The sequence below is a fragment of the Theropithecus gelada genome, chromosome 4 (assembly GCF_003255815.1).
Source record: "Theropithecus gelada isolate Dixy chromosome 4, Tgel_1.0, whole genome shotgun sequence".
NCBI lineage: Eukaryota > Metazoa > Chordata > Mammalia > Primates > Cercopithecidae > Theropithecus > Theropithecus gelada.
The window spans coordinates 135,278,819-135,292,570 of record NC_037671.1 but is presented as its reverse complement, the minus strand read 5'-3'; the positions used below and the strand labels follow the sequence as shown (position 1 = coordinate 135,292,570).

Sequence of the window (13,752 nt, the reverse complement as noted above, 5' to 3'; positions counted from 1 at the left end):
GATAATTTTTGACTATTTTAATTTATATTTATTTTTGTGAAATGTCTGTTCATATTCTCTGCCCATTGGACTCTGAAGGGTTTTCCATTTTTCTTTTTCATTTTTTTTTTTTCCGAGACTGAGTCTCACTCTGTTGCCCAGGCTGGAGTACAGTGGCTCCATCTCGGCTTACTGCAGCCTCCACCTCCCGGGTTCATGCCAGTCTCCTGCCTCAGCCTCCCAAGTAGCTGGAACTACTGCGATGCCTGCCACCACACCCGGCTATTTTTTTTTTTTCTGTATTTTTAGTAGAGACAAGGTTTCACCATGTTAGCCAGGATGGTCTCGATCTCCTGACCTTGTGATCCACCCGCCTTGGCCTCCCAAAGTGCTGGGATTACAGGTGTGAGCCACCACGCCCGGCTCCATTTTTCTTTCTTTTTTCTTTTCTTTTTTTTTTTTTTTAACAACTAGTAATTAATTTATTAAAATAGTTGACTTAAACATCTGCATTGGTGACTTCAGAATCAACTCCTGGCGCAATACTGATGGAAATAATCTGCTTGACAGTCTTAGAAGGACTGTGCAAGTCAATGAGTCACTTTTGGATTCTCATCTGGAAGCCATCCCAATGCCTTAGAACTTTCACCACAAGGAGTTTTTCTTGTAGTGATTTTCAGAATCTTGGTAGGCATACAAACTGGTCCTTTTACTTTGAGATTTTTAAACTTTTTGCCTGTGATCAAGTCAGCACACACCTTCTCCAGGGGTTTTATTCTAATTCCATGAAGTACCACCTCTGGCTCCACAGCTGTTTTTCTGGTATCTTTAAAGACCATGGATGTGGCATGGCTTCCTTACTGACCTGTTCCTCAGCAAGAGTGAGCAGCATTGAGTCAAGAGCAGGAGTGGCAGACCAGAGCTCCCCAGCACCTGTGACCACATCTTCCTAAAAAAAGCTGAATTTTATAAGCTCTGTAAGCTAGCAGTCCCCAACCTTTTTGGCACCAGGGACTGGTTTTGTGGAGACAACTTTTTCACAGAGTGGGGTTGGGGGGATGGTTTCTGGATGATTCAAGCACATTACATTTATTATGCACTTTATTTCTATTATTACTACATTGCAATATATAATGAAATAATTATACATCTCACCATAATGTATAATCAGTGGGAACCCTGAACTTGTTTTCCTGCAACAAGATGATTCTATCTGGGGGTGTTGGGAGACAGTGACAGATCATCAAGCATTAGATTCTCATAAGGAGCGCGCAATCCAGATCCTTTGCATGTGCAGTTCATAATGGGGTTCGTGGTCCTATGAGAATCTAATGCTGCTGCTTATCTGACAGGAGATAGAGCTCAGGTGGTCATGTGAGCATTGGGGAGCAGCTGTAAATACAGAGGAAGCTTCGCTTACTTACCCGCTGCCCACCTCCACCTGTTCTAACAGGTCATGAGCCAGTATGGGTCTGTGGCCCAGGGGTTGAGGACCCCTGCTGTAAGTCAAGCAAATCAGCCATTTATTTTCTTATGACTTGATGATTTCCAAACATTTTGTTAGCTTTTTGACTTTGTTCAGGATGTATTTTCTGTACAAGATAGTTCTGTAGTCAAATTTATTGACCCTTGTGTGTTTTATTTTATTTTTAATATTTTAAAAATTTGAATAGCTTGTGGGGTACAAGTAGTTTTTGGTTACATGGATGAATTATATAGTGGTGAATTTTGAGATTTTTAGTGCATCTGGTACCCGAGTAGTGTACATTATAACTAATATATAATTTTTTAATATCCTTCCACCCTCCCTCCTTCTGAATCTCGGATATCCATTATACCACTTTGTATACTTTTGTGTATCCATAGCTTAGCTCCCACCATATGGTATTTGGTTTTCTGTTCCTGAGTTTTTTCACTTAAAATCATGGCCTCCAGCTTATCCATGCTTTTTGTTTTTGAGACGAAGTCTCACTTCGTTGCCCAGGCTGGAATGCAGTGGCGTGATCTCAGCTCACTGCAACCTCCGTCTCCTGCATTCAAGCAGTTCCCCTGCCTCAGCCTTCCATGCAGCTGGGATTACAGACATGCACCACCACAACCAGCTAATTTTTGTATTTTTAGTAGAGATGGCATTTCACCATGTTGTCCAGGCTGGTCTCGAACTCCTGACCTCAGGTGACCCACCTGCCTTGACCTCCCAGAGTGCTGGGATTACAGGCGTGAGCCCCCGTGCCCAGCCTCGAGTTTCTGAAAAGACATTATTTCATTCTTTTTTTATGACTTGAGTAGTAGTTCATGGTGTATATATACCACTTTTTTTTTTTTTTTTTGAGACAGGGTCTCACTTTGTCACCCAGGCTGGAGTGCAGTGGCATGAACATGGCTCACTGCAGCCTTGACCTCCTGGGCCCAAGCAATCCTCCCACCTCAACCCCCTAACATACAGGTGTGTGTCACTATGCCTGGCTAATTTTTTGTAAAGATGGGGTTTCGTCATCTTGCCCAGGCCAGTCCTGAGCTCCGGAAATCTGCCCACCTCAGCTTCCCAAAGTGCTGGGATTTCAGGTGTGAGCCACTGCACCTGGCTATCTACATTTTCTTTATCCACTCATTGGTTAGTGAGCACTTAGGTTGGTTCCATATCTTTGCAATTGTGGATTGTGCTGTGATAAACATATGTATGCAGCTGTCTTTGATATAATGACTTCTTTTTCTTTGGGTAGACACCCAGTAGTGGGATTGCTGGGTTGAATGGTGGATCTACGCTTAGTTCTTTAAGAATTTTCCATACTGTTTTTCATAGAGGTTGTACTCATTTACATTCCAACCAGCAGTGTTAAGTATTCCCTTTTCACCATAGCCACACCAACATCTATTGTTTTTTGGCTTTCTTAATGGCCATTCTTGCAGAAGTAAGGTGGTATCTTATTGTGGTTTTCATTTTCATTTCCCTGATGATTAGTGATGTTGAGCATTTTTTTCACATATTTGTTGGCCATTTGTATATCTTCTTTTGAGAAATGTTTGTCATTTGCCCACTTTTTGATGGAATTATTATTATTTTTTTCTTGCTGATTTGTTTCAGTTCCTTGTAGATTCTGGATATTAGTCCTTTGTTGGATGCATAGTTAACAAATATTTTCTCCCATTCTGTGGGTTGTTTGTTTATTTATGATTATTTCTTTTGCTGTGCAGGAACTTCTTAGTTTAATTAGGCCCCATTTGTTTATTTTTGCTTTTTTTACATTTGCTTTTGGGCTTTTAGTCATAAATTATTTACCTATTCCAATGTCCAGAAGGGTTTTTTATGTTTATCTTTTATAATTTTTATGGTTTCATGCCTTAGAGTTAAGTCTTTGATCCATCTTTAGTTGATTTCTGTATAAGGTGAGAGATGAGGATTCAGTTTCATTCTTCTACCTGTGGCTTCTGAATTATCCCAGCACATTTTATTGAATAGGGCGTCATTTCCCCACTTTATGTTTTTGTTTGCTTTGTCGAAGATCAGTTTACTGTAAGTATTTGGCTTTATTTCTGGGTTCTCTATTCTGTTTCGTTGGTCTTTGTGCCTGTTTTTATGCCAGTACCATGCTGTTCTGGTAACTATAACCTTGTAGTATAGTTTGAAATTGGGTAATGTGATCCCTCTAGCTTTGTTCTTTTTGCCTAGTCTTGCTTTGGCTATGTGGGCTCTTTTTTTTCATTCCATATTAATTTTAGGATTGCTTTTTTTAGTTCTGTGAAGAATGATGATGATATTTTCATGAGAATTGCATTGAATTTATGGATTGCTTTTGGCAATGTGGTCATCTACACAACATTGATTCTACCCACCCATAAGCATGGGATGTTTTTCCATTTGTTTATATCATCTATGACTTCTTTCAGCAGTGTTTTGTAGTTTTCCTTGTGGAGATCTTTCACCTCCTTGGTTAGGTATATTTCTCTCCTTGGTTAGCTATATTCCTAAGTATTTTATTTTATTTTTTTGGCAGCTATTATAAAAGGGGTTGAGTTCTTGCTTTCATTCTCAGCTTGGTCACTGTTGGTGCATAGCAGTGCTACTAATTTGTGTACATTGATCTTGTAATTTGAAACTTTATTGAATTTATTTTTTATTTTTATTTATATTTATTTAATTTATTTATTTTGAGACAGAGTTTCACTATTGTTGTCCGGGCTGGAGTGCAATGGCTTGATCTCGGCTCACTGTAACCTCCGCCTCCCGGGTTCAAGCAATTCTCTTGTCTCAGCCTCCTGAGTAGCTGGGATTATAGACGCACACCACCATGCCCAGCTTATTGTTTGCATTCTTGTTTTTTTTTTTTGAGATGGAGTCTCGCTCTGTCGCCCAGGCTGGAGTGCAGTGGCGTGATCTCAGGTCACTGCAACCTCCACCTCCTAGATTCAAGCAATTCTCCTGCCTCAGCCTCTGGAGTAGCTGGGATTACAGGTGCTCACCACCACACCTGGCTAATTTTTGTATTTTTAGAAGAGATGGGGTTTTGCCATGTTGGCCAGGCTGGTCTCGAACTCCCAGCCTCAAGTGATCTGCCCCCTCTCAGCCTCCCATAGTGCTGGGATTACAGGTGTGAGCCACTGCGCCAAACAGTTTTTTGTATCTTTAGTGGAGGCGAGGTTTTGCCATGTTGGCCAGGCTGGTCTCGAACTCCTGGCCTCAGGTGATCCACTTGCCTCAACTTCCCAAAGTGCTGGGATTACAGACATGAGCCACTGCACCCGGCCTGGTGAATTTGTTTATCAGATCTGGGAGCTTTTTGGATGCCTCTTTAGGGTTTTCTAGGTATACAATCATATCATCAGCAAACAGCGACACTTTGACCTCCTCTTTACCAATGTGGATGCCCTTTATTTCTTTCTCTTGTCTGATTGCTCTGGCTAGGACTTCCAGTACTGTGTTGAATAGAAGTGGGGAAAGTGGGCATCCTTGTCTTGTTCCAGTTTTCACTGGAAATGCTTTCAACTTTTCCTCATTCAGTATAATGTTGGCTGTGGGTTTGTCATAGATGCTTTTTATTACCTTAAGGTATGTTCCTTTTATGCTGATTTTGTTGGTGGTTTTAATCCTAAAGGGATACTGGATTTTTTCAAATGCTTTTTCTGCATCTATTGACATGATCATATCATTTTTGTTTTTGACTATGGTTATGTGGTGTATCATATTTACTGACTTGCGTATGTTAAACCATCCTTGTATCACTGCTATGAAACCACTTGGGCCGGGCACGGTGGCTCACGCCTGTAGTCCCAGCACTTTGGGAGGCTGAGGCGGGCGGGCGGATCACGAGGGCAGGAGATCGAGACCATCCTGGCTAACACGGTGAAACCCCGTCTCTACTAAAAATACAAAAAAATTAACGGCGTAGTGGCAGGTGCCTGTAGTCCCAGCTATTTGGGAGGCTGAGGCAGGAGAATGGCGTGAACCCGGGAGGCAGAGCTTGCAGTGAGCTGAGATCGCGCTACCGCACTCCAGCCTGGGCGACTGAGCAAGACTGCGTCTCAAGAAAAAAAAAAAAAGAAGAAACCACTTGATCATGGTGTATTATCTTTTTGATATGCTGTTGGATTTGGTTAGCTAGTATTTTGTTGAGGATGTTTACATCTGTGTTCATCAGGAATATTGGTCTATGGCTTTCTTTTTTCAATATGTCCTTTCCTGGTTTTGACATTAGGGTGATACAGGCTTCATAGAATGATTTAGGGATGATTTCCTCTTTATCTTTTGGAATAGTTTCAGTAAGATTGGTACCAGTTCTTCATTGAATGTCTGATAGAATTCAGCTGTGAATCCATCTGGTCCTGGACTTTTTTTGTTGGTAGTTTTTTTTTTTAAATTACTATTTTAATCTCAGTACTTGTTATTGGTCTGTTCAGAGTTTCTATTTCTTCCCAATGTAGTCTAGGAGGGATGTATATTTTCAAGAATTTACTCATCTCCTCTAGGTTTTCTACTTTGTGCGCATAAAGGTGTTCATAGTAGCCTTGAATAATCTTTTGTATTTCTGTGGTATTGGTTGTGATATCTCCAGTTTCATTTCTAATTGAGCTTATTTGGATCTTCTCTCTTCTTTTCTTGGTTAATCTTGCTAATGGTCTATCAATTTTGTTTATCTTTTCAAAGAACCAGTTATTTGTTTCATTGATCTGTTGTAATTTTTTTGTTTCAATTTTATTTAGTTCTGTTCTAATCTTTATTTGTTTTCTTCTGCTAACTTTGGGTTTAGTTTGTCCTTGTTTCTCTAGCTCCTTGAGGTGTGACTTTAGGTTGTCAGTTTGTGATTTTTCAGACATTTTTAGGCATTTAATACTGTGAACTTCCCTTTTAGCAGTGCTTTTTCTGTATTCCAGAGGTTTTGCTGGGTTGTGTCACTATTATCATTCAGTCGAAATAATTTTTAAATTTTCATCTTGATTTCATTGTTAACCCAAAGGTCATTCAGGAGCAGATTATTTAATTTCCATGTATTTGTGTAGTTTTGAGGCTTCCTTTTGGAGTTAATTTCCAATTTTCTTTCTTTTCTTTCTGTCTTGTCCTACTGTCTTGCCCAGACTGGAGTGCAATGGTGCGATCTCAGTTCACTGCAACCTCTGCATCCTGGGTTAAAGCGAGTCTTCTGCCTCAGCCTCCTGAGTAGCTGAGATTACAGGCACCTGCCACCATGCCCAGCTAATTTTTTGTTTTTAGTAGAGACTGCCTTTTGCCATGTTGGCCAGGCTAGTCTCAAACTCTTGACCTCAGGCGATCTGCCCGCCTCGGCCTCCCATAGTGCTGGGATTATAGCCGTAAGCCACCATGCCCGGCCAATTTCCAGTTTTGTTTTACTGTGTTCTGAGACAGTGCTTGATATAATTTCGATTTTCTTAAATTTACTGACACTTTTTTTGTGGCCTATCATATGATCTGTCTTGGAGAATGTTCCATGTGCTAATGAAAAGAATGTATTCTCTGCAGTTGTTGGGTAGAATGTTCTGTAAATATCTGTTAAGTCCATTTGTTCTAGGGTATAGTTTAAGTCCCTTGTTTCTTTGTTGACTTTCTGTCTTAACTTGTCTAGTGCTGTCAGTGGAGTATTGAGGTCCCCCACTATTACTGTGTTGCCCTCTATCTCATTTCTTAGGTCTAGTAGTAATTTTATAAATTTGGGAGCTCCAGTGTCAGGTGCATATATCTTTAGGATTGTGATACTTTTTTGTTGGACTGATCCTGTTATCATTATATAATGTCCCTCTTTGTCTTTTAAAACTGTTGTTGCTTTAAAGTCTGTGTTGTCTGATATAAGAATAGCTATTCCTGCTGGCTTCTAGTTTCCTTTTGCATGAAAACATAGTTTCCTTTTGCATATCTTTTTCTACCGCTTTACTTTAAGCTTATATGAGGCCTTATGTGTCAGGTGAGTCTCCTGAAGACAGCAGATACTTGGTTGGTGGATTTTTATGCATTCTGTCATCCTGTATCTTCTAAGTGGAGCATTTCAGCCATTTACATTCAACATTAGTATGGAGATGTGAGTTACTGTTCCATTCGTCATGCTAGTTGTTGCCTGAACACCTTGTTTTTTTTTCCGTTGTGGTATTGTTTTATAGGCCCTGTGAGATTTATACTATAAGGAGGATCTATTTTGGTGTATTTTGAGATTTTTGTTTCAAGATTTAGAACTCCTATTAGCATTTATTGTAGTGCTTGCTTGGTAGTGGCAAATTCACTCGGCAATTGCTTGTCTGAAAAAGACTTTATCTCCTCTTCATTTATGGACAGATATTCAGGTTTCTCAGGCTGTGGGTGGGGCCATTGAGCTCCCAAGCATTTATGTTTTTTGTCTTCAGCTACTTGGGCAGATAGAGAAAAACCATCAGGTGTGGGCAGAGTTAGGTGGGTCTGAGCTCAGGGCGGGCCTTGCTGTGGCCAATATGGGGGATGGGGTGGTTCTCAGGCCAATGGGATTATGTTCCAAGGGGAATGATGGCTGCCTCTGTTGTGTCATACAGGTTACCAGGGAACTAGGGGAAAGCCAGCAATGACAGGCTTCACCTAGCTCCTACACAGCCAGCAAGGCCAGCCTCACTCCTGTTTTGCCCCACTAACAGCACCAAGTTTATATCCAGGCACCCAGCCTACAAGGCTGCAGTCTTGCCCCAGGGCATAACTCCACTGAGAAAGTAAGCAGGGCTTTCCAGCCTTGCTCCTTCCCACCTGCTGGAGACCGGAGGTGCCTGCAGGGCTCTTCCCACTGCTTCTTCTACTTTTATATTTTGCTTAGCTCACTAAATCCATTTCGGCTCTAGGTAAAGCTAAATCTTTCTCCCATGATCTGCATTTTCAGGTTCCCCAGTGGGTATGTGTGTTCAGAGGCAGACTTTTCCCCCTCTCACACTTTGGGAACTGCAGTGGCCAGCTGCGTCTTTCAAAGGGTCTGTGAATTCTTTCAGTTTTCCTGGTATGCTCCTGCAGTGGTTCTTGGAGCAAAAGTTCACAGTGTGAGTCTCCACACGCTGTTCTGTCTGTCCAAGTAGGAGTTCCACATTAGTCCTGTCTCGTGTCTGTCAGATTTTAACTCTTTTGCTCACTTTTGCTTTACATTTGCGTGGAATATCTTTTTTTCACCCCTTTGCCTTGGGTTTATTATTATTATTATTATTTTGAGATGGAGTCTCACTTCGTTGCCCAGGCTGGAGTGCAGTGGCACGATCTTGGCTCATTGCAACCTCTGCCTCCTGGATTCAGATGATTCTGCTGCCTCAGCCTCCCAAGTAGCTGGGATTACAGGTGCCCGCCAACGTGTCTGGCTAATGTTTGTATTTTTAGTAGAGACAGGGTTTCGCCATGTTGGCCAGGCTGGTCTCAAACTCTTGACCTCAGGTGATCCACTCACTTTGACCTCTCAGAGTGCTGGGATTACAGGAGTGAGCCACTGCACTCAGCCTCATGTTAACTTTAGAGAGGCTGTTGACTGACTATATGCCTTCATGATGACCTTTTTGCAATGAATTTTCCAGGAGTTCTTTGTGCTGCTTATATTTGTATATCTAAATCTCTAGCCAAAGGCCAGGAAGTTTTCCTCAATTATTCCCTCAAATAAGTTTTCCAGACTTTTTCTTTTCTCCCTTAGGAACACCAATTATTTTTAGCTTTGCCTATTTTACATAATCTCATATTTCTTGGAGACTTTGTTCATTTTTCAAATTCTTTTTTTTTTTTTTCCTGATTGGGTTAGTTCAAAAGCCTTAGCTTCGAGCCTGAAATTCTTTCTTCTACTTGTTCTAGTCTATTGTTAAAACTTTCCACTGCATTTTATAATTCCGTCAGTGTGTCTTATTTCCAGAAGTTCTGATTGGTTTTTCTTGATATCTCTAGAAAATTTTTCATTCATATCCTGAACTGCCTTTTAAACTTCTTTATGATGGTTTTCACCTTTGTCTGCTATCTTCTTGAGCAGCTTAATAATTGACCTTCTGAATTCTTTATCTGGTATTTTAAAGATTTCATCTTAGTTTGCATTCATGGCTGGAGAGCTAGTGTGATCTTATGGGAGTGTTATAGCACCCTGTTTTATCATATTACCAGAGTTATTTTTCTGGTTCCTTTTCATTTGGGTAGACTATTTCTTCTAATTATTCTTAAATTTATGTTAGATTTGACTCTGTTTCTTTTGTTTGTTTTTACATTTCTTTTTTCCCCCTAAGGATGAGAATTNTTTGAGATGAAGTCTCACTCTGTCACCAGACTGGAGTGCAGTGGCATGATCTCGGCTCACTGCAACCTCTGCCTCCCGGGTTCAAGCGATTCTCCTGCCTCAGCCTCCTGGGTACCTGGGACTACAGGCGCGCACCACCATGCCTAGCTAATTTTTGTATTTTTAGTAGAGACTGGGTTTCACCATATTGGCCAGGATGATCTTGATCTCTTGACCTCGTGATCCGCCGCCTCAGCCTCCCGAAGTGCTGGGATTACAGGCGTGAGCCACCGCGCCCGGCCAGTGTGTCTTTCATTTCCAGAAGTTCTGATTGATTTTTCTTTCTTTTTTTTTTTTTTTGAGATGGAGTCTCACTCTGTCGCCCAGGCTGGAGTGCAGTGGCGCGTTCTCGGCTCACTGCAAGCTCCACCTCCCAGGTTACCGCCATTCTTCTGCCTCAGCCTCCCGAGTAGCTGGGACTACAGGTGCCCGCCACCACGTCCGGCTAATTTTTTTTGTATTTTTAGTAGAGACGGGGTTTCACTATGTTGGCCAGGCCGGTCTTGAACTCCTGACCTCGTGATCCACCCGCCTCGGCCTCCCAAAGTGCTGGGATTATAGGTGTGAGCCGCCACATCCAGCCTGGGGTTTTCTTGAAGATGTCTATCTCTTAGAAAATTTTTCATTCGTATCCTGGATTTTTTAAAAACATTTTCTTTATGTTGGTTTTTACATTTCTCTGGAATCTCCTTGAGTGGCTTAATAATCAACCTTTTGGATTCTTTATCTGATATTTCAAATATTTCAACTTGGTTTGGATCCATTGCTGGAGGGCGAGTGTAATCTTTTGTGGATGTTGTTGAGCTCTGTTTTATTCTATTACCAGAATTATTTTTCTGGTTCCTTTTCATTTGGAAGGAACCAAATTATCTTTCCTAATTATTCTTGATTTTTTTTTTATTTGACTTTTTATAAAATTTCTTTTTCCCTTCTTTAAGGATGTGACTTTAATGTTTATAGTTTATTGCAGCCTAATTTGGCTTTTGGTGTTTTCAGGGGTGATGACTCTATATGAGCTCCTTCGTTATAGAGAGTCTTTGATGACTGTCTCAGATGCTGGTTGTAGTAGCAGTGTGCTCAGTGTGTGCGAACATTCATTGTCTCCTGTAGGGTTGGAATGGCAGAGGTCTCTTGAAGCTTATCTCGTTCCTTTGTGGTGTGGACTTATTTATTTATTTTTTCCCCAGTATTTTATTTACTAGGGTGACTTTTAAGCTTCAGGCCAGTAGGGGAGGTGTTCTTGGGTAGAAACCTGTTGTGGCTAAAGCAGTTGGGTAAATGCAATAGCCAATGGTGGGCAGAAGTCACAGCCTTGACAGAGCGTGGCTGGGAAAGCTCTCAGTGGAATGCACTGAGGTCTTATCGGGGTAAAGGTGGGAGCCATCTCAGCTCCCCTGCCAGGTCAGCAGGGAAGCTGGCTCTCCTAGACCCACTTCTGATCCAGTGGTCCGGCTATTTATCAGATGGGCACTTCTTCATCTGCAGGAATGTTGATGTTCTGAGTAGAGAGGAGTTGTGACTCTACCTCTTACGCAAGCCTGAACCTGGCGGATACTCCTCCTGTGGGGATGTAGTCACTGTGAAGTGTTCCAGAAAGGCTGTCTATAGGTGCACACATGCTGAGCTCCTGTGGGAGAAGCCCTAACTGTCTGCAGTGGTGAGTAAGGGGGAAAAGAAGCCCCCTTCTCCAAGACCCTTTATGAGCACCAGGGCTGCCTGACTGTTGGGGTAGAGCTGCAGACTTTCCCCACTGAGCCCAGCACTGCAACTATGCCTCTGCTGAAAGAAATTTACCACCAGTGGAAAGATCTGGGACTCAAAGCCTGCTGTCCCAAATATTTTGTCCCACGGGATGTTCCTTTGATATGGTGCACTTCCCCTTCCCCTAGGAGTTGGAGTCCCTGAGAGCCAGATGACTGTGAATGCTGCTGCTCCTCTGGGTCTAGCTGCCCAGTGGGGCTGCCACACTCCAGGCTGGTGCTGCAGAATGTCTGCAAAGAATCCAGTGATGTGACCTGTCCTCAAGTCTTTCAGCAGTGGGTACCAGCACCAGGTCTGATGGGGGTGGCCAGGGAGTGACGCAGACTCTGAGATGCCTTAGATATAGATAGCCTTAGTATGTTGGCGTTCTCAAATGCCGATTGTAATAGTAATGAACCTGCCCTCTTGGCAGATTCAGGACCTCCTGGTTAGCCAGAGTGGTACAGGCAGTGGTGATGCACAAGTTTTTTCCTTCCTGGGCACAATGTCAATGTTATTCTACCTGGAGATACTTTAATGGACTTTTAATGGACTGTTTGATTGGCCTGCAGCCAGGAAGTGATGCTTGCAAGAGAGCACCAGCTGTGGGAGTAGTGGTGGGATTTTTACTTGCCTTGTGTTACCCAGGGGAGGTACTCTCGTTTCTCAGGTGATGGGTGGGGCCAAAAAGCTCCCAAAAGTTTTTGTCTTTTGTGTTAAGCTACCAGGGTAGGTGGAGGGACAAAGCCAGGTGGGGGCTCAGTCACATAGGTCTGTGCTCTGATTCCCTGCATGCAGGGAAAGCAGCGGCCCCTGTGGGAGTCAGGAGGTGGTTCTCTGGCCTCTGGGGTAATGTTCCAGAGAGGAACGTAGCTGCCTCTGCTGCACAGAAGACTTCACACAGGGAGTGGGGAGTAGTATGCGGCAGTAAGCCCCACCCAGTTACCATGCACTTGGCAAGGCAGATCTGACACCCACCGTAATCTGCTAGCAGCAATGAGCTAAGTTCCAGGCTGTCTATGCTCAGAACCCAAAACTGCCCCAGGGTGTAAGCCTTCCACCTGGAGATAGCAACTGCCCCTCCCAGTCTGCTGGCAAAGGCAGGGCGCCCAGCTTCTGCACTCATGGCTGCAGCACACTTCCCACTCGTTGCCTAGTTCTGGCCAAGGGAGTTTGTCCTCACTTGAGGTTATATTGTGAAATTTAGTTGAGGGCTTCTTTCAACCTGCAGCCACTGCTGAGTTAGCTGGCAGACTTCCACGAAGTCCCCTGTGAGGTAGAATGGCTTCCCTCAGTCTGCACTGGAGAATGCATGCAAGGCTCTTCCCACTGCTGCTCCTGCTTTTGCATTCCTCACAACTCCCTAAATCAGCTCCTGTGCTGGGTGGGGTCCTTCTCTGTGGCTTGGATTTCCAGGTTCCCTGGTGGGGATGTATATCTTGGAGGCAGTCTCTCCCCCTCTCACACTCAGGAGACTTACAGTTTTTTGCTTGGTTCACGGTGTAGGCTGCAGCCTGCTACTTCTTTCAAAGGGTCTGTGGATTTTTTCAGGTTTCCTAAGTTCCTGTGTTGCTTCTTGGAAAAACAGTTCCCAGAGTGAGTCTTTACATGCTATTTTGTCTTTCCTAGTGGGAGAGGTATGCTAACACTGCCTTCAGTCTGCCATCTTGGAAAAAAACCTTCCCTGTATTTTTTATATATATATATATACACACACACACACACATACATATATATATATATACACACACACGCACACATATATATACTTATATATATATGTGTGCATGTGTGTGTATATATATATATATATTTTTTTTTGGAAATGGAATCTTGCTCCGTTGCCCAGGCTGGAGTGCAGTGTTGTGATCTCGGCTCACTGCAACCTCTGGCTCCCGGGTTCAAGTAATTCATGCCCAGCTAATTTTTGTATTTTTAGTAGAGACGAGGTTTCGCCATGTTAGCCAGGCTGGTCTCGGACTCCTGACCTCAAGTGATCTGCCCACCTCGGCCTCCCAAAGTACTGGGATTACAGGCGTGAGCCACCATGCCTGGCCTTCCCTGTGTATTTTATTTAAAAGAAACTTTCCCTGTAGTGGGTGTTTGTTTGAAGTGTATGGAAGTATGTGACCAGAACTTACGTCAGAGAACATTTCAAAGAGGAGAATCTATGTGAGATTTGACCCCTCCTCCTGCAAAAAATATGTATATAATTTATTTTCAGGCATCTTTGAATAGACATTAAATATCAAAGCTTAGAAATTCAAGGAAAGCTTACTTT

At 42.8% G+C, this 13,752-nt stretch overlaps 1 protein-coding gene and 1 pseudogene across 4 annotated transcripts in view; one reads left to right on the top strand and one right to left on the bottom strand.

The window, feature by feature from the left end:
• CDK19 (cyclin dependent kinase 19) overlaps positions 1 to 13,752 on the top strand; it is a 217,407-nt gene that overhangs the window by 118,176 nt on the left and 85,479 nt on the right. The window lies entirely within an intron of this gene.
• LOC112622148 lies at positions 479 to 818 on the bottom strand (annotated as a pseudogene).